The sequence below is a fragment of the Apteryx rowi genome, unplaced genomic scaffold (assembly GCF_003343035.1).
Source record: "Apteryx rowi isolate R43461 unplaced genomic scaffold, aptRow1 scaffold_12, whole genome shotgun sequence".
NCBI lineage: Eukaryota > Metazoa > Chordata > Aves > Apterygiformes > Apterygidae > Apteryx > Apteryx rowi.
The window spans coordinates 907,216-933,046 of NW_020447419.1; the positions used below are offsets into that span (position 1 = coordinate 907,216).

The 25,831-nt window shown below is 51.5% G+C and overlaps 1 long non-coding RNA gene across 1 annotated transcript in view; it reads left to right on the forward strand.

Moving 5' to 3' along the window:
* LOC112976512 overlaps positions 1 to 9,999 on the forward strand; it is a 33,411-nt gene extending 23,412 nt beyond the window's left edge. Inside the window, exons 2-3 of the long non-coding RNA XR_003257049.1 lie at positions 5,269 to 5,418; positions 9,621 to 9,999. This is a non-coding gene — a long non-coding RNA (uncharacterized LOC112976512). The remainder of the gene's footprint in view (positions 1 to 5,268; positions 5,419 to 9,620) is intronic.
* The last annotated feature ends 15,832 nt before the right edge of the window (positions 10,000 to 25,831 follow it).

Sequence of the window (25,831 nt, forward strand, 5' to 3'; positions counted from 1 at the left end):
GCCTTCCACAGAACTCTTCTCTTAGGTGATGCATCATGTGGAGTTTTACTGTTTGTTCCTGCTGTCTAGCTCAGCACGGTGTTTTATATTTGTTCACCACACCAGCTCTCAGCCTTGCCAAGGCTTGCTTTGTCTCAGCCACCTCTTACTTCTTCTGGAATTTCACCCTCTGTGGTCCACGGCTCAGTGGAGATCTTCAAAAGAAGCAGCTCACTGCAATCTTATTACTGGCAACAGCCAAGGCCTGTGGAGACCAGATTTTATTCATGCTGCCACCACTCTCCACCTCTTGCTCTGCACTGTGTCTGCAGAGCTGTTGTGTCTTGCTGCCCATCATTTTGGATCGTAGTTCGCTGGAGTGGATTTATTCCCTCTTCTTTGCTCACATGGTTTATATTGTTCCTTATGTGCCTTGCCACAGGGTTCCTGTTTCTTATGAGCGCTTCTCCATTGCCTGCCATTTGTGTGTCCTGCATTTCGTCTGAGCCCTACCATGCTTCTCTGCTGCTGTGAACCAGATACCTGATACTACAAGGCAGAATAGTGACTCCTTTTAAGAGCAATAGATTTCACCCCTTGGACTTACAACCGTGGTATGGGAAGCTTGGCTAAGAAAAACGTGTAGCTACAGCTGTGGGTGTCCTCCAGCTTCTCTCATGAGCCTGGGAGTGGCAGGAGCATAAAATCAATAAGCTCAAGTGTATCATTGTAACTCAAGGCAGTGACACAGTGAACTGATCCAACCTTGATTTGGGTGATTGGTCCAAGCTAACGCAAGCGACCGCAGAGGCTTTTGGTGGAGCGTTGTCTGCAGCTATCACTGCAGATGGAGCGCGTGGCTGTGTCTTAACACCAGCGTAACTCAAACACTGTGTAGGACCTGGGATGGTGTGCCAGCACCATGCACTAACTGGTAGCACTGGGCCTGGAGGGACAGGCATCTTTGGAAAAGAAAAACAAGCCAAAGCCCCTATATTCAGGAGCTGACATAAGACCCCACTTCCGCCCCCCACATCCGCATGCCTCCAGGTACACCAGCACACACACACACAAGCCAGGGAAGAGTTTCTTACCTATTACTTCAGCCTTTTTTGTGCTAAATGAAAATGTTCGCTCAAGCCCTGGGTATCTCTGTCTTATTCTGTGCCTGTTTTGAGAAAACCTTGGAAAGCTCACATGGAAAGCCTTGCCTAGCTGCCATGAAGAAGGCATGCATGAAAATGAGCTGGAGAATGAATGAGGATGAGCAATATACAGCTCTCGCCACGTCTTGGTGGTTTTTGGTGAAACGCCTGTTCTCTGCTCACTTCCAGGTCAGGCTGCTGCTAGGAGGGGAAAAGAGAAGGAGCTGTGGCAGTGTCAGGAGATGTCAGGAGAAATAGGAAGAACACGGCTGCTTTGACATTATTGTGACACTTCTTTGTTTTAGTACTAAGGATCATGAACGGGGACGTTTGTTCCCAAAATAGTGAATGCAGTCATCCATTCATATCTGACCCTGATTACTGGAGTCTATGGATGAACGCATATATATGCGAGTATGTATAGATACAGGGTTTCTCTTCAGCAGAAGGAAGGGATGAAATCTTGCCCTGAGCCACGCAATGGGCATTTGCAGCCGTGTCCTCCAGCACAGCGCCCCGGCCAAGGACAGCACTGCGCTACGGGGTTGTGCATGCCACTGGCTGAAGGATGGGCCTGCCCCAAAAGCTCGTCTGAGTTGCTGAGGAGCCTTCCCATGAACTCTGATAGACGTTATCCATTAAAAATCAATGAGAGCTTTTCCACTGATTTCTCAGGTCATTGGGTGAGGTCCTAATAGAGGGGGGCCGTTAAGATTGCAACGTAGGGACTTGGGGGGCTATCCCAGCCAGATGGGGGGGTCCTACGTCACTGCCAGGGTGTTTGCAGATCCCCCTTCCTCTGCAAGGGTGGAGGAGTGAGGTTTAGTGTCGGGAGGCCTGAATTTCGGCTGCCTTTGCTCGACAGCGGGCTTCGCTCCAGCACCTTTCATGAGCCCTAACTGTAGCTCCTTGGAGAAAATGGCTCAAATGGCATCATCAGTCTAACCAGAATTTCTGCTTTAAATCCAAGGGAAGCATCGCATAGTTTTTCTTTTGCTTTTCTTTTTCTTTCTTTTCTTTCAAGAACAGGAAAAAAGGGAGTGAAAGCCTTAGAAGTCACTAGGATTGCAGAACTGCCCAGTTTTAGCATACAGCTGGCAGTCCCGAGGTCTGCCCTGAAATCCCAGCTCACTGAGGCTCGGGAAGTCTCCGGTCCGCCTGGTTTCACAGGAAAGCTTGAACACAAACCCTCTAAAAACCACAGGAATGAGTGAGAAAAAGGCAATACCCATTTTTCTTTTAAAAAATGTGCCTTTTTACGGTAACAGCAGGATTTTCCTGAGGCTTGACTCATCTTTTTGGAAGGGCCAGGGGCTGAAGCACGGCTTCCCGAGGGGCGGTGGCAAGGCTGGGGAGGGCGCGCGGCGAGGGACGAGGTGTCCAGCGTGGGCACAGGCGGCCGGTGTGGGAAGGGAAGGCTCGTTTCCATTTCCTTGAGGCAGAGCTCAGCTTTCACGTGTTTTGGGAAAACACTCGATAAGGCCCACACTTCTTTCCAAAGGCCGAGCCCCAGCTTCAGTGGATGCGCGCTCACTGGGTGGGATTTTTCCGATTTGCTTGCTGGCCAGAAAACTGAAGTTTTTTTGGAAATGGAGGTTCTTTTTGTTTAACTGAGGAGACAGCCCTGCAGCTAATTCCTGCTTGCCTGGACCCTTTGCCTAAATTCCCCCTTCTGCCATGCCTCTCTAGCTCGTTAGCTCTGGGCCAGGGTTTACTCCGTCGCCTAGCTCTGGATTTGGTTGTTTTCATTGCTGTCCTCCTTGGCGCAGGAGGGACCCACGCCGTGACTAAACTTTTCTGGCTGCCGTGCCAGCACAATCATGTGAGAGGTTCAGAGGCGAAAGAAAATGCTGAAGAATCACATCTGAAAAAGGAGATCTCCAGCTTTTTGCACATCAGGCTGCAGAGGAGAACGGGCAAATTTAGGTGAAATTCAGACAAAGGCTCTTTCTTGTAAGCAAGCCAAAAAACATCCAGTGTCTTCCAGCATGGTTCAGAAATAGCAGTGCGACATTCAAGGCCAAACTGCTAAGACGAAAAAGAGATTTGTCCTGGGACGTCTGCAAAATCTGGGTTGAGTATTTGATCTGTAGGAAACCCCTTAGCTTGATGCGTCTCTGAGCACTCAAAAGCTCGTTTCCGTGTTTGCCTGCCTGCCAGTACAGGGGAGAGCAGACGTGCTGCAAAGAGCCCCACGCCGGACAACATAGAATTGCTGCTCACTGGTAGCTTTGAAGGTTTAGGGCATCTTGCTAAGGAGAAAAATGAAACAACCCCCCCAAAACCCCACGGCAGTCATGTGTTGCCAAAAAAACCAGATAAACCTGGGACGCGCTCGCAGCGGCTGTCAGACTTGCAGATAAGCAGGTGGGACCAAAGCATAGAAGGGCTTAGGGGGATGTATCTCAGCAACATGGCTGGGCATTGAAATCTGCCCTCCCGCAGCTGCAAGCCCTCTGGGTCGTTACCCGGGGGTAACGAGGTGATGGGGGTGGCCTGGCTTGCCTGCTCGCGTCTGGGTGCTGGGGTATGTAAGGGCAGGAAGGTGGTGGGCTTAGGCTTCTGCTGTGAAGGTATGGAGAGGGTTTTCTCTGCTGCTCTGGGGGCCTTTTTGAGGATGATTTGAACTAGAGAGGGCTCTTTCTCTCTCTTTTGGTAGGGCAGCTGGGAGGCTGCTGTCATCAGAGAAACTTTCTTCTAGGCAGAGCTAGCTCAGTTCAGGAAGAAAGGGAGAAACTTGCTCTTGATCAAGGGGAGAAGTGATATCTTTGCTATGACCTTGGGTTGGCTGTACAGGCTGTCTTTAACTTAACCATTGCTTTCTAAAGCCAGGCTTTTTCTCTGGGCTGGGGGCTCCTTTCAGATGGCAGCGATGCCTGCCCTTTGCAAGCCTTTCTCCTGTGCTGGCGCAGAAACCTCTGCTGTAACCCACCAGCCTCGTGGGCCGCATGGGCAAGCGGCTTCAGCCAAAAGCAAAGCTTTACGCTGAGCTGCTGCCAGGAGGTCGGGGCCCTTCATGTGGCAGCACCCCATGCAATGCAGGTGCAAGGTTTCCTCTTTGAGACAGTGATGGGCAGGCTCTGCAGGGCTGCCTGGGCTCAGCAAAATGCCTGTTATTTCTAAATTGCTTAGGTGGGTTGGGTGTTAGCTCAGAGCTTCCTAACGAGCTCTGCAAGCTGTGTCCAAAAGCCTCTGCCTAGCCCAGAAAGTTCCAGCTGCTTTCTAAGACAGTGCAGGCTTGGGAGACCTAAGCAACTTCCTCAAAACTAAGATAAGACTGCTACTGATAGTGCAATCATAGAGATAAAAAAACTGAGGTCCCTTATCTCTAGAGTCACTAATGCAAAAATAACTGGCCAGGCTGCTATATGTATCTTAAATGTGGCACTTCCACACGCTGTTCTCGGAAACCAAACTGTTCTAGAGGCACTAGTTGCTCCCCTGTACTGTAATTAGCAAAGGAAAGTGTCTGAAAGCTGTCAGCAAAGCTGATTTCTGCTTTGTGCTTTTCTTAATGGAGCTGTATTTGGCCTTGGGTGTAACTTCAGTCATTGCACGTGGCTCTGTCCCAGGAAAGGAACGGAGAGCTGCTGTTTGGGCGGCAGTACTGGAGCACCTCAGACCCAGTGCAGAAACCCATGTGTTAAATACTGGAAGGGCAAAAAGACAGTTCTGCTCCAAAAAACCTTTGGTTTAAATCAGTGCTTGTACCCTTGTGATGGACTAGCTCAGCTTTGAAGAAAAAAAAGAGGGGGGGGGGGGAAAAAAGGCCCTCCAGTCCTTTCTCCCTGGTGATGTACCCTGGTGAGTTAGGATATCCTGGAGAAACAGTCCTCTCTCCCTGTGCCCTGAGAAAGGACATTAGAAAATGTCAAGGCACTGAGGCAAGCGTGTCCTCACTTGCATGCAACACTCCTTTGGCCGCCTTAGGACAGCAGTCTCCTGAGCTTTTCCAAAATCCTGTTGGAAATGGCTAGCAGAACGTGTGGTACATGCTAGCAATCCCTGACTCTGGCCCAGGGCGTGTTGTCAGTCCTCTCTGCCTTCTCTTCATGTTTTCCTACAAAATCTCCTGATGAAATGCTTGTAAAAATGCCATCTCGGGGCTTTTTTTTAAACCAGTTCATATCTCCCCTTCTTCCAGTGGTTTGGCTCCAGCTGAGCTCAGCTCCAAACTCAGGCCGCAGCAAACAGCCACCGCTGAAACACTGCAGAAAGCTCCCCAGCTTTGCTGAAAGAAGAGGCAAAAGCGGCTTGCAAGGGGCCAAGCGTCTCTGCCTTGCATCTTGGTCTGGTAAGCGAGTCCCAACAAGGGACCAAGAAAATCCATGTTGCCCAACTCCAGGCTTGTGCCCTGCGTTACTGAGCCGCTTGCTTTCTGCTACCAGCCCCCTAAATCACAGACCCTGAAATGGGGGAGGTTTCTTGCCTTGCTTCAATGGTTGTCATGCCATCGGTTGTGGTTAGGTATTAAAGCAAGCCTGTCTGGGTCTGCACAAGAGCAGRGAGCCTGTGAGGTGCTTATCCTGGCAGTGGAGGCAGAGCGCAACGTGTTCTTGCAGAGGGTCAGGGGCCCTGCGGGAAAGGGGGTAGCGCAGGAGCTTGCATGGAGGGTGCGATTTGGGCATTGGTGACTGTGAGTTTGCAACCTCCAACCTCTGCYATGAGCAAAACAGTCCTGCTCCTTCCCCAGACATCAGTGTGCAGGTGGTCCACCTCTCCATCCGTTTCGTATGCTTCGGTTTTTCTTCAGATATATACCTGTTTTTTGTTCAAAATTCCTATAGCTTTCCCAGGGCAAACTGCTTGCTGTCCTTTCTTCTCACCTATCCATCCCTYGTCCTCCTCTGTGGCTGTCATGGCGCAGTATCCTGTCCTTATCGCACCTGGAGCAATGGCTCCAGCCCCCAAGGATGCACCAAGTTAGGTTGTGCTTCAGCTGTTAGTTGCATCAGGATTTGTGTAGTCGACTAATATGGCCTGGTGATGCTGGGTCCTCGCCACGACCAAGTTGTTGCCTGTTTGATTTTGTTCTCTTTCAGTAAGGTGTGCGGGTTTCACGGAGGAACAGAATCACTGGGAGAGGGACACGGGGACACTTCGAGCTCCAGATACAAAGTGTAGCTGGCGGCGTCTTGGCCAGCTGGCATGAGCAAAGTTTGCAGAGTTGTCTGCCAGCAGGAAGGCAAAGAGAAACCAAAAAAAAAAAAAAAAAAAATTGCAAGCGCCATTTTTATTGTCTTCACTTGATGAGACAAATTGTTAAAAGCCTTAGATGAAAGGCATCTCGAGGGAGAAGTTCTCATCCAGCACATAAATCAAAAGTTCACCTAATTTTTTCCCTCCCGTTTGTGCCAGTGTTTTACGTCTCCTGTTTTATTTGGCAGCCCTTGCTGATTTGCAGAGCCTTAAAGAACTGCGTTAAAGAATTAGACCTTTTCCTCTGCAGGCTTCGCTCCTTGGCCTATTGCCAGCTTCTCGCTGGGCCGGGGACCAGCTACTTCTTTAAGTAACACAAACACGCAGCAAACAGTCAGCTGGTTTTTCGGTGATCTGCCTGGCTACACGTTTTAGTGGGACACAAGGGCAAGGAGTGATTTTTTTCCAGAGTGTCTGGGTGCCTGCTTTACCTGACTGCCTCCGCAAGCAATTGCAGTTGTGAATGGTATCTCTTTTTTAATTTTCCTAGTGCTTTCCCCCTTGCCAGAATACATTCAGGCTCTGTAAAGAACTTATCATTGCTGCCATTTGATGATAATGTAAGTGAAGATGAAGGAGCTGCTGCTGGATGTACAGGAAATGGGGATGATAAAAAGGGGACCAGGCAGAGGAGTTGGGAGAAGGACTTCTACTGCTCTTGTTGGGGTTTTGGGTCAAAGCTCGAAGCATTTCAGTGATGTTTGTTAGCTAYCGCTTGGTACATGCACAGCAAAGCACCCAGCAGAGCAGCATCCACGGGGCTCCCCAGAGGTGCAAAACTGAGGAGATGAAGAGGCAGGTCCAGGTGAGATTTTAGCAGCTGCACTAATCCAGGAGAGCAAAAATACCCATTGGGAATTGCCGCTTATAAATAATGAATTTTAAAGAACTTTGCAGGACTGTGTTGGACTCTGTCATATGCAGATACGATAGTGAAGCTGGCGAGTGTTTGGCTATTGAAAGGCTGTACTGTGGGGGAGATGAAGGTTTCGGTGTTGGCTTCATAGTCCTGCCCGGAGAAATACCCTTGTGCTCCTTTCTCACTGGCCTCCGTGGGCCATCACATGTAGCTGACGTAGCCTGAACAGCTGGGGTGGTTATCCAAAGTGACGTTGCTCTTCTCAAGGGCCACTGACATTTATCGCCTCCCGAGAACCCACCGCTGATGATATCTCACATGGGACCCCAGAAATGGAGGCACCAAACCCAACAGAGTTGCAGAAAATGAGAGGTCGCCTAATCTGTCCCCTCTCCCTGCAGTAGGCCGTGTCCCTGCAGGAAACCTTGGCCATGTCCACGCCTCTCGCTGCCATGCCTGGAAAGCGCTCACTGCTTCTGCTGTTAATTTGAAGCCCTGAAGCTTCTTGGATGGGAAAGTCCCTGGGGCTCAGGGAGCGTAAGCCTCTACCGAGACCAGGGAACGCAAAGTGAGCTTTGTGGGCTCTTCTGTATGGGTGGGAAGGGAGCTGGGTCTTTAGGGTCATGTTTAATCCCCAAGGCAACATGCCTACAGGGGAGGATTTCCAGCCATGCCTTTTGAAGCGCCCTTGCAGTCCCCCGGCACAGCCCTGGTTATTGGACATGCTCTTTCCTAAACAAGCTGCGTCTCCAAGCTGCCGCGCRTGTTTGCATGCTGCAGGAGCTCTCAGCAAGCTGGCTGCTCTCACGCTTGTGAATCTCTCAACTTCCCAACCACATTCGTTTTATTGCCTTTTGCTCATGTGCCAGCTCTCTGGTTAAATGGCTCTTCTCCCCCTGTGGTATCTCCCCCGTGGTGGATTCAGCCTGCAGTCGAGTTTTGCTCTGTAGGGATTAATAAGACTTGCAGATTTTGCAAAATCTTGCAAAAAGGCTGGGTGGCCAGGGCCACCCGTGGTCCCACACCGCTGAGCAATGTGCACCGCTCTAGCCTCTCCCATGCCTGGGGAGCACAAGGGAGAGCCGGGTGCATTTGGGGTTCTTCCCCCCGTTCCCGCAATGCATTGCCAACACGTGGTGGTCACGCCAAGCTGGCACCAGGTGTCACGGACCCCTGCACCGGGGGACGAAGGCCGCTTTGGGGCGATGCCCCCGYGCTCCAGCAGGCACGGCTCCACGGTGCCTTTGCTGATGCCGGCGCTGCTGAAAGCCATGAGTCAGTCCAGCAAGGGTGTAGCCRTGCCCTGTATAAAAAAAAAAACACATGGATTCAGTGAGTCGTACCGAGGCGATGGATGCCCCAGTGTGGGCGGTTTTTTTTAATGTGCGCCTGAATTTTGCAAAAGTTAGGAAAACAGTAGCTTCTTGGGACGTGACTCCTCTGCTCAGCAACCTGGCCTTGGCTGGCAGTGCAGCCTGAACCCAGCCTCTGCGTGGGGCGCCGTGTTTCTCCGTTAGCCCTTCCCTAACGAAGCGCAACTGCGGCTCTCGGCAAAGTCTCCTTGTGGCACTTTGCGGAGGGTTTTGGGGCTCTTCTAGGCTCCGAGATCCATGGTGGTAATAAAACCTGCGAGAGAAGGCGCTGGGGACGGTGGAGCAGCTGTTGAGCGTATGGGGGTGAAAAACGTTAATTTGCCTGCCCATTAGGTACGAGCCAGGCACCCGTATCGCTCCACCCTTCAACAGCAACACTGCTAGGTGGCAGCTAAGAAAATGGCAGTATTTCAGCAAAAATCCCCGCAGCGAGGAAGCCGGCGTTAGAGGCAGAGAGCAGGGCAGAGCTGCCGGCTCGGGGAGCCTTCAGGCCTGGCGTTTTTAAGCAAAAGAGCGTTATTTGAGCAGGCAGGTTTTTTGGGCAGCAGTGAAACCCAGGCTGCAGAGAGGTGGGAAGGGGATTTCGGAGGAGCCGAGGCCTCTGCTGTATCTCAGCTAAAGGCGAAGTCCCCAGCCAGAGTTCCCGGGAATTCAARGAGGGCGAAGCAAAGCTCAGCTTTTCCCTTCTGTGCACCAGAAGTATAATCTGAAATAGCTCTGTGCACTTAGCCTGGCTACAGATGCTCTGTACATGCTGTTTGCAAACGATTAGACATGCAGCCTGGGCTGTGGTTTTGAATAGATATCGCCGATTTTTTTTTTTTAATTTAACTTTCTTCATGTTTGAAAAATGTTTTTTTTTTAATCTGGAAATGCAACCGATTGTAACTTTAGCAAATGGAAAGAAGGTTGGAAGGAGGTGTGAGAGCAGAGCCGGAGGGTTTTAATAAGTGATTTTGAGGAGACAGTGGCTGTGCTGGGTATTCGGGGAATGTTCTCTAGCTAGTTCAAAGTCTTTAGTAGAAGCGATAATTTTAACAGAACTTAAATAACCTGTATCTGCAGTGCTCGGACTGAAAATACATCCCTGCCTTGCTACAACCACCATCTGGAAGATGCTCTGAATTGGGACCGAAATGGTTAAATCCGACCCTTTGAGTGGCCATCCTTGGAGCGGCGCGTGCATGAACATCCCCCTGCACGCTCTGCAAAACGTGAAAACCTGCCTGCTGCGGTAGGGCTTTTCTGCAGAAAATGTTGTAAATGAAGTGAAGGAAAAAGGTAATAATCGGTGGAAATTACTCGAAATTCTGCCTAGGACAAGGCTTGGATCAGCCGTTAACAATCCTTGAGTTTCTGGGAAATGACACGGCCGAAGAGCTCCGAGTGCTGGATTATTTATTGGCTTATTTTTATCGTTTCCTATGAATTGGCCACGTTGGTAGGGCTGGGACAGACGTCGCTTTGTAACTGTATCAAACCTAGTTAGTTGGCTTGGTTAATGATTCAGATGGTACGAATGTACTGCGAGTAAAAGCAGTAAAAAAAAAAAAAAAAAAAAGAAAGAAACTGTCATTTTTACAAACAGCTTCCTGAAAGCTGTTTGTAGCCAGGAAAAGAAGACTACTGGATAAAATAAGTAGTTCTCGTCTGAGTCACTCAGGGGGAGGAAAAAAATGTCATGTATTTTTCTCTTCTCAAAGAGTAGATTTTGTGGAAAAGGTGCATCTGCCGGGTGTTCGTAGCGTGCCGGACAGGGAGGGTCTCGCGTCTGGTGATTTATAGGAGGATAAATCAGCGCCGGGCTTCTTCGGTTGCTGCGTGTCGGCCGCTCGCTGGGCTGCAGGGAGGTTTCCTCCCCCGGCCAGCGCTCCCTCCCCGTCGCTTGGCCCTTTCCCAGCATTTGAACACCAAGGAATGGCCCCGGCTGCCAAGAGCGCTGCGAAGTCCAGATTGAGGTCTCGGCCGAAACGGGCTGGAGTTTTATTGCTGCCCTTTTCCCTTCAGAAGGTCAATCTATAAAAGCTATAAGAAGACAACAAGGGTTTGTGCAGTGAGCATGCAAGAGGATGCTGGCCTTGGAAGACGGGTTCATGAAATATTTTCCATTTTAAACGGAGACTTCCTTCTCTTATTCCCTTCCCACCCCCCATCCCCAGCACTTAACTCGTCCCCCCTCTGCTTTTTGACTCTGATCCAGCAGATGGTGACTGGCACGTGCTCAAAACCATCCAGCTCCAGCTGAAGTGCGTTTTGACTTGTCTTTGGGATTGAAGCGCCGGGGATGTGAGTGTCTCCATCCCCGGCCGGGCACGGGCACCGCTAACGCCTCTGGATGGCTGAGGTGGCCTCAGCAGAGGAAGGGATTAATATATAGGCAATGCTATATAATCCCCAGCGTCAGCAGGTGGCACTCCTACTACTAGATATCCACACATAGGGGATTCAGTGAGGCCCAAACCTGCTGCTTTGGAAGAATTTGGCCTCTAGTCAATACAGGAGTTTAGGGATAGAAAGGTCTCAAAACCTAAAGCCACTATGCTGGAAATGAGCTGAACTGCAGTGCAATTCTCTCCCTGAAAATGGTGAAAATGGGACAAAAAAGGCATCATTCATCTTGGGCTTGTGTTCTGAAAGGTGTTGGCCAAAGATGATATAACGGTCAGCATCAGTTGGGATCAGATCAGTTTTGCTCTCAGGTTCTGGTTTCATCTCTGTAGTAGAATAGCCTTTTTTTCCTTTTTTTCTTTCCTTTTTTTTTCTTCTTTTATTAGTTCTCCAACCCCAGGACATCTGAGCGCACAAATAAGCTAGCAGCAGAAGGGAGTTCAAAAAGGGAAGTGAATCCCATCAGCAAAGGAAGTGTTGCAGCTGGCATGGAGACTCGCAGTACAAACATCCTGCTCCGAGTATTTGGGCAAGCAGAATAGCTCCCCAAAGCACAACTGACTGGGAATGGCCATGGCTTGGAAGGAAAAAACAGCTAATTGCTGCTAATTGCATTGCATTACTGCTAATCTGTCATGGGAAGGATTCCTCACCAAGGAAAAGGGGATTCCCTGTCCGGCGTGGTCCCTCGGGGTTTGCTTCAAGAAACACGAGCTCGCCCTCCTCCCGCCACTCACTACCAAACAGAGAAAGAAATTGTTTTAAGTTCGCAGGCTTATTTTGTTCTGATGGGCTCCAAAACTCAAGTGCAGCATAAAACCTTGGCCAGTTCACACGACCTTCATTGTAGTCTGAGCCTGAGGGATTTGCCTGCGTTAGAAGTTCCTCCTGCTCGGTGCTGTGAAAGATTTAAGAGATGCTAATCCAGCCCTCGTCAACTTGTTATCCTAAATATGTGGTTTGGCTCTCCTTGCTTTTCCTGCATGGAAAGCAAGTTCATAAAAGGCCTAGCCCGGATCTATGAGAAATGTCCTGTGGCTCAAATGAAAGATGAGCCATAGGGCGCTCTCATATATCCGTACGTACAGCGTGTGGCGGCCCTTTGCACTGCGTTTGAACCCCAAGAGGGAAGCGCGGCATCTGTGGAGCCCGATGGTGGGGTAGGGTGGGATCCCAACGAGGACAATCCAGCAAAGACGGAGTGCGATCCCTTGGTGAAAGGGATCATATAATGTGGGACTGCTTGTATGATGGCAAACTCTGGAAAAACCCAGCCAGCAAGCTGGTTGGGGACACCCATCGCTGAGCCATGGTGGGGAAGGCTCATGCATTCGTCCCTACAGCAGGATCAAGCCTACTTCTGTCTAACCTCTTCTTAAAGCCTTCCAGCRATGGGGCTCCTCATCTTCTCCAGTGCCTCTCCTTTCCTGAAGACTCCCCATYGCAATTTAATTAACCTCATTATTTTTCCTTACCAGCGAAAGCTAGACAGCAGTTTGTGACCATCCTGTCCTGGAGGAGAGGTCACTGGAGCTTTCCTYGTTTACCCTGCCGGTGTCGGTGGGTGTAGCTATGAGGCTGGAGACATTGCCACCCCACCATTTGTGTTTCGAGGAAGGCGTTAGGCTTATGCTCGTTGGGAAGTGGGGGATGTGCCTGCTGCTATGCTGAGAGTAATCCTGTGGTTTTACGTACGGACAGGGAATACGCGGGAGGAAAGGCGTTTCCCCGCTCTTTGGGCTTTTTGTCCTCGCTTTTGAGRCGTGAGAACTTTTTTGTTGTTGTTTGAACTCCTGCAAGCCAGGGTGGGGGCGAGCGGAGCAGTAAACGTGATACTTCCCCGGGTCGCAATACCTGGTGCTCATCGTTGCGAGGATTAAGGTTAGGTTTTTAATAGGAAACGTGCGCTGGAGCCATAAAACCTAGAGCTGGAAAAGCTCCGTGAGGTCATCGAGCGCTTTTCTGTGTCAGGGCGAGATTTCCCCCGCAGCCCATTTCTACTGGATTTCCAAATAGTTTTACGCCTCCCAGGCRGCTGGGCTGCTACCATGTCCGTGCTGATTGCAAACAGGCCTGTAGATCTGGTTGTACGTCTCCCTTCCTTGATAGCTGGCTCACGTTCTTAATATTTTGCCTCTTAATTCCTCCTCTAGCTCTTCCAGAATATATTAACTCCACTCCCTCTTTTGTGCTTGCCCTCTCCTGTCTGTTCTTGGGGGTGTCCTGCCTTGACCCTTCTCCACGCACCCAGTTTGGCTCCTCCTGGCCCAAATGCTGATAAACCGGAGGGGCTTCGGGTGGCGGTGACGAGGTGCCTGGCTTTGCTTCCTTAATAAAACCCCTTCCAAAAACAGCGCGGTGCCAGTGAGCTGCCTGCGGCTGTACGGTAGCTTGACTTCCGCGGCCTGGCTGCGCCGGTGTTATTTGCACGGTCCCCCGGGGGCGGTTAAGAGACCGAGGAGCGCTCCGTCGCCCGCGGCGAGGAGGAACGGTGGCCTAAGCCGCGGCACGGCTGCCGCACGCCGGGCTGGAATAACCGGCGCTCGCCGCAGCGGGTCGCCGCGGGACGAGGGCAAGGCGTAAAACTTGTCGTAGTAAGGCAGAAGGAGAGGAAGAGCTGTTGTGCACGAATAAGGCAGCAAGGAGCGCGGGGTATTTTGGAAGTGAAGCCCGCGCTGAGCCAAATTGTCCTCCCGCAGGGCTGCTCCGGATAAGCCCGTTTTAAATCGCTCGCCCAGCAAAGCTCACGCCGAGGAGCGATCGCACAGTCGGAGGCATCTCGCTGTTTAAAAGCAGGGAGGCTATAAAATTTTGCTAGGGTGAACGCTAGACCTTGGCTTTGCAGCCGCACCGCTGGCTCCAGCGCGGCCCGAGCGCGTCTGCGGGGTCGCGCGAGAGCCGCGGCGCTCGCACGGGCGGCTTTCCCGCGCGGGAAGGGTTGGATCGGCCCCCGCCGCCCGCGTTCCCTCTCCCCCCGCCTCTTCCCAAAGAGGCTTCGCGCGCAGAAATCCCAGCGGCACCGTAGCGGGGGGGCGGCCGGCCCTTCGCCTCGGAGCTATAACTTAAAGGCGAGCGAGTGCGTCTGCAGACGGCTTAAGCAAATATTCATAAATAACGTGCCGGGAGCGAGGCTCCGGGACAGGCACCCGCGGCGCAGGAAGAACCGCCGGTGCCTCGGATGCTGGTGCCGCGGCGGGCGACGGAGGGGGCCGCGTGGGCCTCTTTGGGCAGACGGCAGCCGTAGCGTAAACCGGGGACGTCCTCCGAATACCGCGCGGAGCTTCGCGGCCACAAATCGTCCTGCTGCCTGAGCTGGTTTAGAGGAGACACCGGCCACGCAGGGCCTTTAAAAGCGCTTTCTTTTCCAAAAGGCGTGTTACTTATAGGGATCCCTTGCTCCCTGACCGTGTACTGCAATGTTTCCCCCCTCCCACAAGCTTTCTGATTAGGAAAGAGATCCCCAAAATCGTGGAGGGGGCCGTGGCCCTGGCCGCCCCGCGGGCCCCTCTCTGAGCACCCAGAGCAGCTCCGCGTTCCCRGTGGCCTCGGGGAGCAGCAGCCCATGCGCCGCCCTGCCCTGAGCGCAAGAGCCCGTTTTGTGTGGATATAACGTTAGATATATACTGCAGACTTTTTATATTGACTCAAAAGGTGTTTGAACGGAAGCAAATGTGATTCTTTTTTTCTTTTTTTTCCCCCCCTGCCTCTGGTTTTGACAGTTAGGGTGTTTCGCTGGGSATGGTGGAGAACCCATCCAGACCTGGCCTCAAGCTGTGCCGGGGAGGTTGGTTTTTCTTTTTTCTTTCTTTTTTTTTCCTTTGGTCCTCCTTCTCCTCGCGTTGCCTTTTCTCTCTTTCTCGGCCCTCCTCTGCAGCGCTGGCCGCTCACCAGCGATTACCTAACGCGGCTGTGTCTGGCTGCCGGATCTGCGTGGGAGGCAGCGAAGACGAGGGCTCTGCCGAGGGCCGGGGCCGGCTGCTAGCGGGCTCCGGCCCCGGCGAGCCCCGGCTATCGCCTGCCGTTGTCTAGGGGCGAACGCAGGCAGGGAAGCGCTCGTTTTCCTTGCGGGGCTGGGAACGGGTTGCAAAATCCAGGTTTGGATCTGAACGTTGGGTCTCTCCTTTAATTTTGCGAGCAAACAGCCCTAGCCTCACCAAAAATTGAAAAATCAAGCTCAGCGGAAAAAAAAAGCATATTGCTCTTTCCTCCATATCCATCCTATCATTCACACCCGTGTCATACCCATCGTTCGGATCCGTGTCATATCCAGCGGGCTGCAGGGCCCGCTGCTGCCAGCCCGTGCTCCGGTTTCCATCTCTGCTTCCGACCTTGGTCTCCGTGCCAGAGCCGGCAGACCGTGCTTCAGTGTTATTCCTCGAGGATGCCGTCAAGGGCGTTTTTGGGGATCGCACTGTCTCCCTTTGGGCTGAGCATCAAAACGCATCTGCAAGTGGCTTTCAGTCACCAGAGAGAAAAGTGGGGGGCTTTGATTTTTTTTCATCACTTGTTCCTATAATCACCCAGTCGCGCTCTCTGCATCTTTTCCTGCTTGCTGCTATTTTAAAATAGCAGCCGCTTCGTCTCGTTAGCAGCCCTTTCTTGCAGGAGCAGCATCCCTCGAGGGAGGAAAGGCAAGAAAGGCTTTCGTTCAGGTGGGCAGTCTTCCCTGGTGAGCTAGGGAGACCCGGCGCAGGTATTTGTTCCAGCGAATAACCCACTGGCACGTACCATAAATTGCAACTCGAGATTAATCTGCCAAGCAGAGCTTGTGCGATGGCAGGCTTTGAGGAGAGAAGGGGTTTGAATCCGGTGATGAAAACCAAAAAAGTAAACTTTTGTCTCTTAGAATAAGCGTGTCCAAACATTTATCTTCTTAAACAAATCTTCTTATGCCTTGCCTGCCAGTCAGGTGCCCGGAGTTGTCCCTGTTATTCCCCCGGGTCAAAGGCTCCTGCCAGGGCTCTCGGCTGGGGCCAAATCGGGGTGAATTTGTGGTGCAAGGGGGCAGCTGGTGGCCTGCGCTCGTCACCGGCACAGACAGGAGCCGGACAGCCGGTCTCCGTGCCGGAGCGTTTCCTTGCAACATAGGTCCCCGCTGTGCTCCTCCGAGCAAGAGGGGGGTTTCCGCCGGTGTCGATTTAGCGATGCACAAAAATGCCTAAATAAAAAAGACCCCTTTCTTCTCTGTGCAGCCCTGCGTATGCTAAACTTCCAGGTTTTAACCCTGCACATTAACAAATGGTGTCACGTCACTTGTGTTTTGCGCTCTCCAGGCTGGACTGCCAGAGCCCTACCTGGGTGTTCAACGCAAATCTCGCGGCGCGAGGCAATTCGGGCACCTCGGCGGGGTCTTGCCCGCGCTGCCGAAGTCCCCCGGGGGCCGCCGGCGGCTTTCGCAGGGCTCCGCAGCTGGGAAATCGCAGCCTTCTGCCGAGGGAGCCTGATGTCACCAGATTTGTCAGCCTGATTTCCAGAGCTGCGGTCTGGAGCTGCCTCCAGCTTCCGATGGCTTTTTCCAACCGCAGTTGCTTGGGGCGAGGGGTTTTTTGGGTTTTTTTGCTTTTGGGGTTTTTTTAGGTCTCTCCCCTCCCCAGCGTGCAGACCGTCTTGCAGAGCTGCTGCTTGTGCAATGGGTGTCCCTTCGCAGCTGCGAAAAATGCAGCGGTTTCCTGAGAGCGGTGCAGTGGAAATTCTTGGGATCTCTGGTCCAGACAGACACGTCCTGAGCTTGGGCAGAGGGAGGAGGAAGGAGCTGTTTGGAAGACAGGTTTTTGTCAAAAATAAGTGCTTTCTGCTCATCCGCTACAGTCTGCAGCCGTGGAAGCAACGTGCTTCCCACTTGGGCTGCGAAACGTGGCTAGAACAAAGCTGGCAGCGCGTGTCCCTGTTTCTCAGATGCGTTCAAGCGCTTGCCCCTACCCTGGGTTTTCGTAACCGCTTTTGTGTCTCTGACGCGCCGCGGGCTCGCTTGCGAATGGGTCTCGGCCATCTCCCTGCCGGCAAATGCACGAAGAAAGCTTGTTTTGAGCTCAAGGGCATAAATAGCGGATTTTGGCAGTGCCGAGGGCATTCTGCACCTGCCCGGCTGAGGCTGGAAAGCCGTGCTGTGCTTTTGACAACCCGTCGCAGGCAGCCGCGACAGATCCGCTCGCACACGGGAACACCTCGGGTCTGCCAAGCTAGCCAAGAAATAAAGGTCAAAACTCTGCGTTTCCGCATAGTTTTGAGCAACAAGTCGTTTGAGTGATGCAGATGTCCTAGCAGATGTTCTGCCAGTGGAGAAGGAGGGACCGGACTGGTGGCAGAGGCTGTGGCCTCTGGTGTGCGTGTTGCTGCATGGGCAGTTGTCCTTATCTATGAGTAATTTCCCCCAGAAAGCAAGAAATGCCGGCAGGAACGGCCACGGGAGGCTTCAGTCTGGCAACAGATAATACGAAGTTGAGTCCGTCCCTAGATGCTTGCGGGTCTCACCCTGGCGTTATCCATCTGCTGGAAAAAGTCCCTTTCCATGGGAAGGAGCCTTCCCAGAAATGGCTGTTTCTCAAACACAGTTGCGCGAAAGCTTTGGGTTTTTTTTTGTTTCATGCTTCTCCCCCCTCTCCCCGCCACCGAATTGGCTGGGAAATACCATTCCCGATCTGGATTTTCTGTGCATGTGATTGGACTCGGTTTTAATTTTTGTATGTTGGAAACGCGCTGCATTCTGCAGTGCCCCGAGGGACGGGACACCAGCTCCGATATCGCTTTCCCAGAGCTCACCTGCTGCTGTCCTAAAGCGATTGCCCATAACATGGCACTTTCTTCAGCCATTGGGGCCACGTGACGGAGCTCACCTGAATCACGGCTTCATGAGGAAAAGGCATTAAGGGATATTTCCATGCTCGGAATGATTACAGCTCTCTGAATATGTGAGACTTTGAGTTTTTATGCATGCTTGGTATCTCCCTCTGTTCTCCGGGTTTTTTTGCCCTCGTCCACAGCACAGCTCCATGTTCTTCTGCGGAGCGGGGCAGTTTTGTAGCTGCCGGGGATGTGGCACGAGCAATGCAATCGGGCAAAAAACGGGCGTTTTTTGATGCAGCACCCCAACAGAAAGGTTGCTTTGCAAAGGGGTTTTGCTTTGACTCCCATTTCTTTTTGAGCCTTGGAGGAAGGGCTGAGCTCTCTCCACTGAGTAACGGTCCAAAGGGATGTTTTAGTCCAGAGCCAAAATATCTGCTGTGGCTGGCGGGACGTCACCTCCCTTGCCCCCGCGCCACGGTCTGGCGCGACTGGAGGTGCTTTGCCTCTACCTGCCGGAGAGGTGGGAGGCCGAGGTGGCGCCGGGGTCCCACGCTGGAGACCTCTTCCTCCAGGTTTCGGGCTTCACACCGCAGATTAGAGAGATTGAAAAATGTAGACATTGTATTATGTAGCTTATTGGCACCGAGGTGTTGTTTGTAGAGCCTGGCTGTTAGACGGGAGCCGTGATTTCCAGCCACAGCCCAGCTTACAGTGCTGAGCACCCTTTACGGGGACGAGCTGTCAAAGGAAACTCGGAAGGGGGATGTTCTCGTCCCAATTTTTACGTGATTGCCAACCTCAGACAGTCCCGAAATGGAACACAGCTGTGCTGCCGATGTGCAGACCTGACCAGCGTGCAGCTTGCGCTTTCGCAACCGCTTTGGATCTGGACTCCAAACAAAAATGTCTTTTTTTCCTATTTTCCTTCTAAAAAACGGGGCCATTCCAGTGGCTGGCTGTGGGAGCAGCAGGAGGAGGAGGAGACGCATAGAAACCCGCCGCCGTTTTCAGAAGGCCACTTCCAAACCCAGCGGTGTTGAAATGCCTTTGAGCAACGCTGAGGTCTCCAAATGGGGGCTTCAAATGGAGGGGTTAAACGGACCAGGACTTTTCAGCCCGGAAAAGAGAGATGACCATGGAGGACAAAGTTGTGAGCAATAGGGAGGTGGTTTAGGAGGGACGAATCAGCCACAATTTCTTGCCGTGCAAGACTTCAGGATATCAACCAAAACGGTCGAGTGGCAGGTTTAAAACCAACAGGAGAAACCAGCTTTTCCGAGTCTAGCCGCTCAGCCTCCCGGTTGCAAGCAAAAAAGGCTGCTAAGGGAAAAACGCCATCTCCATGTCCAGGTGGATGTGGCGCGCGACTTTCTCGCTTGCCTCCCCTTTTCAGGATGAAGTTGGCTTTGATGCTTATGTTCTTGTATCATTTTTCCAAAGATTATGGTCCATACGCAATAGCACCTAATGCAGAAAGCTACCGTGAGCTTCAAGCTTCCCTCTCTACACTTCGTTCATGTTATTTCAGTGTGTAACGAGCTGCAACTGTCCTCAGAGACCTTCCGTGCTTGTCCACAGAAGGATGGCCCTGGGCAACGCTTGCATTTTTAGGCAGTTTGCTAGTTTTTGGACAGTTTGCTACTTCTAGGTCTAGGCGCACACCTGCCAACAGCTCGCTGCTCTGCGTCCCAGTTAATTAGGAAGCCGGTGGTTTAGCCCTTCGTGGGTGCAAAGAAAAGGTGCCGCTTCGGAGCCCCTCCCCGGGGGAGATGCCCACGGTCATTGCTGGGGTGGGACCGAGCGCTGCCGAAGCTCGTGCAGGACTAATCGCGACCTGGATCTCCTCACCAGCTCAGCTGGCCTTCACGTTTCTCCTGACAGCTTTTGGCATGAATGTTTGGGCGTAATAACTGCGCGACCCTTTGCAAGGAAGAGGCGCTGCGGAACGGCCCTCTTGCTGCCTTTGCAAATGAACTGGGGCAAACCGGAGCGTAATGCCCTGAGACTAGCAGAGCTGCCGGGTACCGGGAAATGTCAGGCTCCCTCTGCTTAAATTTGCAGCATCTTGCGTTGCATCTTCATGCAGCTAAACCTCTCTTTTCAAACATTCATCATCTTTTCCTTAGAAGCTGTTCTCGCTGCAAAAAATCACCAGATTTGCGGGGAAAAAGGTGTGAGCAAGCGTTTTATTTTTTGACTTTGCTTTTCAAATGCCCCTTGCTTAAACTTTTTGTTGATATATGGGAAGCGATAATACCATCAGCCAAGATTTACACGCGCCGCAGTAAAACCGTCAGGAAGCGTAGGGAGGCTTCAGATCCCTATCGGGGTTCGTGGCTGGAAGCGGCAGTAAGCAGGGCAAGCTGCTGCGTTGCAAAGCGAGGCTGAAAAGCGCGCGCGGGAGGAAGGCAGCAGCAACCGGGCTGTTTCAAAAGCAGACTGTGTCGTGCCCTCTGCGATATTCCAGTCGATCTAATGCAGTGCTCATTTTTTTCGTTAACCTCCAACACAACCTCGCCATCTGCAGAATTAATCACTGCTGGAAAAGTAGACGGATATTTTAGAAATAGCAAACTACTGCCTTCCTCTCTAGCAACTTGCTTTTATTTCAGGCCTTTCAGGCTTCTCCTTCCACTTCAGTTCATTAACCGTGCGCCCAGTTTTGCAGATCCCGTTTCTTGACTGTATGATCTGTATTGAATACATACACACTTACATGATTTTGTGCTTTTTTCAAGAGTGACAATTTGTTTGGGCTTTGCCAGCTGGGATATCCTAAAATGGAGTCACCTATGTCTCAGATAAGATTTCTAAAATGGCAAATTGTGTGTTCCAAGGAAATCAAGGGATGGAGAGGAGACAGTTGGCGGCGATGGGTTGCGCTTAGCTGTTCCGGCTAATATAATCAGTGACTGAAGGAGCGGGATCACACCTCCAGCATATTTTGCTGCCTGTCTGAGCTTGGAGGATGTGTGCTTTGGGTTTTCATTTCGGAAACTCCCCACTACTCGCCCTGGGCTGTGAAACCACTCGAGATAAGTGCGGGTCACCTCTTGGCAAGGCCTTCTTGAAAGCATTTCATACCGGTGGCCAGAAATCAGCTCTTCCTGGGAAATTAGGGAGGAGCTGGCAATAGGTAACACATGTCTCTCTCCCACGGCCCCTCTCTCCATGGGTGGTATGGGAATTTCCAAAAAGATGTAAATCCCTGCTGTGATTCAAGCTTCTAAAAATAGGAAGTGTGGATTTGGGGGGTCTGATTCAGGCTCGCGGAGCCGCCCGGGTTGACTCAGCATCCAACGAAGCTCTTGCTGCACGTTGAGCCCTCGTGGGCTCTCCGTTGTGATGTGCCCATCGTTATGCTGATCTGAATCCTTGCAGTCGCCGGTCCTCTCTACTCTGCTACCCGTGGCCTGGGGTCTCAGAGGTGGGTGGCGGGGGGACGGTTTCCTCATATGGGCACCTATGTAGCGTCTTGCTCTCCTCTATGGCTTTGGCCCTCAACTTGGTTGCAACCTGCTCATGTGCATCCGTCCCACTGCCCGTTCTCGCAGCCTTGCCTTCCTGCCCCGAGCTCCCCTTCACCTGCCCTTCCCCAGCCACCCTTTCCAGGAGACCACAGCGAAAGACGTGCCTGTGTGCAAATCTTCAGGCAATGATCTTCCCGAGCGATATCCTTTTAATATCGGATTTTAATAGAGTCATACAGTGAGGTCATCGCAGCCGGCTGCGCTTTTATTTCGGCGTGGTTGCTATAGTGGCAATTGTCAAAACAAAACATATAGTTCACCCAAGCAAAGTTTCCTGGCCGATGGCGTTCATTTTTCTTTATGAGCTGACTTTGGAAGACAGCGAAGCGGCAGCTAATGGAAACTCCAACGTCTTTCTCTCTCTCCCCTGTCTGCTCCTCCGTCTCTGCAGCGATCGAGATAAAGGTTAGACATCTGTTTTGGATCTGCTCTGTTTAACCGAAGGAAAGACCCGCTCCTGCCGCCGCATAAATCACCCCGCAGCTGGAGCGCAGTCCTGGCTAATTGCTGGGGTTGTTTACCGCACTACGTCCAACTGAGCCGGGTATTTCGCTTTTGAGAAAGTGCTTCCAAGGGAGCTGCCTCCTGCCGTTTTGCAAGTGGTCAGGAGATGCATTATTTCCATTGCACAGGCAGGAAACTGAGGCAAGGGGGACAAGGGATAGGGCAGGGACCATGTGGAAAATCAGTGGCAGAGGAAACCCCCAGGTTGATGTCTTAATTATCTGAACATCCTTTTCTCCAAGATCAGCAGCTTCACGGTTATCTGCATCTATAGTGAATGTCCTAGATACAGCCCTGATTTGCAGTAACGCTCTGCATGGAAGGCACCCGTTTTCTCAAACTCTTGACCTTCGGATGTCAACATTTACAGTATATGGCATAYTGCTGGAAAACCCGCTTTAATTGAAAGGGATTATGTATGTGTATGGGTGTATATGCATACATATGTTGTATATACAAACATGCATACCTATACACATGCTTATATATAAACACAYGTGTTTATATGCTTAGACTGGCCTCTTTTACTAATGTAATAAACTTAATACTGGCTGATAAAATATTTCAGAGGCACTTTGCTTCTCCTCGTAAAGATTTCCCAAGATGGATAGAATTAAATGCACAACTACAGCATTAAGAAAACTTAACCAAGCATTTGAAAGTTGGTGTCTTCACAAAGTTAAGGGTATGGCCTCAGTGGTTAACTCTGCTACATGCTACTCTCCGTTTTTATGATACCACCAGTATCACCAAAGATTGTCTGTTCTGGTGTTGAGCCTTGTGATTCTCACCAGCAGACTCGCAGCTCATTTCCTTCTGAGGGTAGGGCCTTCATCCACATCCTTCTGGGGTTAAATTACAGCAAAGGAGATTTGAGATTGGCTCTTACAAATGCCAGGTAGTAGTTTGTCCCAAGGACTGTCTGCTTTTACTGTTCAGGGCAGTTGTAGAACTGGTGTCTTTTGAGTTTCCTGCAAACAGGCTGGACAAACTTTTGCCAGGATTCATATAGGATGACCCTGCCTTGGAGACCAGCATGAAGAGTCTAAGCAAGTCTTGGATTTCATGCCTTGTTTTCAAGTGCTAATGCTAATTCTGTCCCAGACAGAAGCGCTCCTGTGTCCGCCCCTCCATGCAGGAACAGGATCCAAGTGTCCTGAGCGTGAGTCAGGACACCAAGGGTGGTCAGAAATACCTGTGGGGGGGTTGGAAGATGTGATGTGGGTTATGGAGGACACACACACTGCATAACTGCTGCTGTAGGGTTTCTGAAACGGCACACGACACCTATGCGTAGGCAACTGGATCTCACCCATATAGTCTATACAAATGCTCAGACCTTCCTAGCATTGCTTTGGGCCTGTCTCATGGCATGAGTCCCACAGGCTAGTTAGGTTAAAACTGAAAAGCTGTGGAAAAGATCTACTGGACCAAATCAGAAAAGCAATTCAAACAGCTTCCTCCTGTCATGGAAGTATTTCAGTGTCCAAATCAGAAAATGAATTGTTCCTGGGAAGTACAGCAGATAATTTTTTGTTGTTGTTGTTGTTTTTTGAGTTTGTCTGGGAGAACTCATGGCGAATGTTACCAGTCTTTATGCCTCAAAGCTGTAGCTTCGCCTTCACAAACCAGTCTGTCTGGACGGGGCTAAATTACTTATGACAAGTCCCTGCTCCATAGGAGGGGTCCATTTGTCCACAGTGGGAGTTGGAGGATTTTGCTTAAGCGGCCAAATGTCCCGTGTTAATAGCCTGTCCAAAAGATGTGAGCAGGTCGGAGTAGGACAAGGTTACCAGGACACATTCTCTGCTGAAACTGAACTTTTTTACAAGATGCTTCAGCAATTAGTAGAAGAAGTGATGTAGCTGTTATGGTCTGACAATGGGAGAGAGACAGTTTACAGGGAGTGATAATACCTTTTATGAGCCTGCCATACCTCCAGAAAGCACGGCTTTCGGGCATGCAAGTCCGTCTTCGAGCCAAGCGGGGGTCTGAGCTCAGCAGCCCAACCTTCGGGCACGTCCTCCAGCAGCTCGCTCAGGGCTCCGCRTCACCGCAGAGCTTCTGACACTTGCCAAGAGACTTTCCAAATGGTTTTGAGATCACAGAACAGCTCTTCACCAAGAGACTTTGCTTCCAGTGAAGCTCTTTTTACTTCACAACGTGGCCTCAGCTTTTGGGAAACGCTGGGTTGGAGCTCAGCTTGATATTTACTTTCGTTGTCTCATTATCAAAGCAGGGGTGCTTTTCACAGCAAAGCAGTGCGTCATCTGATAATGCCTGCAGCTTTTGAGATTGAAGGTAGAAGGCTGCCCTTTGAACCCAGGAATCAAAAAATTAGGAAATTAATAGCTGCTCAGGATATAAATTTTTGATGGTGGTGGTTTAGATAGGCCATCTGCTAATGAAGTTCAGCTTAAAGTACTGTCTCCTCTGGAGTACAGCACCTTCTGTTTCCTATATCCATCACTTCTGTGTTGAGTTCACCAACACAGCGTCTACTTTTTTTTTTTTTAAGATGCTGCAAAGCAGTAGTTTCATGAAGGAACAGGAACTGTTTCACCAGAGGTGGGGCGGACCTTGTCCTTTGCTCGAAGCCCCTGAAGCAAGGCTGGTTTTTCTTCCCAAGACATATTCTTCTAGGTTCTCCATCAAATGTTGACCTGATTTGGGAATTACTTGGTGAAACACAGGACCTAGATCTCATAAGGACCAAGAGGGGATCAGGCAAGTCGTGCAAGCCACCACTTTACTGGTGAACAGGGATGATGTAAACGTGGTGTCCRGCCAATGAGGGAATGGGAACATTTAACTGGGATCGAATTTGCAAGTAGGGAACCAGCGAATGCAGATTTTAGAGAAGTGTTTTATTTTTTCCTGGAAAGACAATAAAAGGAGAGAAGCGAAGGGTGTGTTTTTATGGAGTGGCTGTGAGCAGGAAGCGTGTGACAAGAAACCAGCCAGACAGCAACACGGGACAGAGGAAATGCCAGCGAGTTAGTCCCGAGACGAGGCCGTTCCTGCCGGGTAGATGATTTGGGGCAGCAGCACCGCTCTCACCCCAGCTTTTCCCCCGTGCGCCTCCCCTGGGCTGGCTGCAGGCTGGAGGGGCTCTCCTGCCTTCTGGGGTGAGGGGTGTCTYGATGAGGCTGATCAGCCGTTCCGTGCAAAATTCATGTTTCTCCAGTCATGAAAAAAAATCATAAAAACTTTACTTTCTCCCCAGATCACACCTGATTTTGAATCCTAGAGAACAATTTCTTTCCGGGAACTTTTCCACTTCAGAATTTCTTTTTAGTCGCTCCTTTAGGATCTTGATTTTTAGGCTAGATTTTACATTCCCGCGTTGTTCGGTCCCGTGCTCATGGGTACAGCTGACCAGAAGAGCAGGAATCGTAAAAGCCTCGTAACAGAGATGCGGGACCCAAATACTGGCAAAAATCCCCCTCCCCTAACACAGGGGACTCAGCAATCAGGGGGGCAGCAGCCGGAAAAACAGCAYGGGGGGGCTAATAAATGAAGGCTGGAGACGGCAGAGGCAGCTCCGGGACCAGCCGGGACCGCCTGCACACCGAATTTCCCGCTAACTAGCTGCAGACGGGCCTGGAGCGCTGCTGCACAGGGCTCTGACGGGCTGAGTTATTTTTACTTTTGGTCCGGTCCCGCGGCCACGTTGGCAGATGCGCTCCCAGCTGCAGATTGCTTCCATGTGTAACCCCGAGCGCGGCCGCTGAACGGGGGCCAGGGGCGTAACGCGCTTCCTTAAAAGGCTCGGGAGAGGCGAGCTGCAATGCCCCCGGCCTCGGGAGTGGAAGCGGAGGAGAGGGCCCCCTTCCCAGCGCAAGCCCGGGTGGCGCTTTCGCGTCCCCGAGTCCTGCACGGTCCTTTGCAAGCATCTTTCCCGGGCCACTGCCGCGGTCTGCGGCGCAGGCATTTGGAAACTCCCCCGGGCTTCGGAGCGGTGGGATGATTCACGGGTCCTTCGTAAAAGCAGAGCCTGTGGAGGAGGCGGCTCATGACGCGTGGGACGTGTCTGGTTTGTGCGGCGGCGGCGTTTATACCCAGCGACGG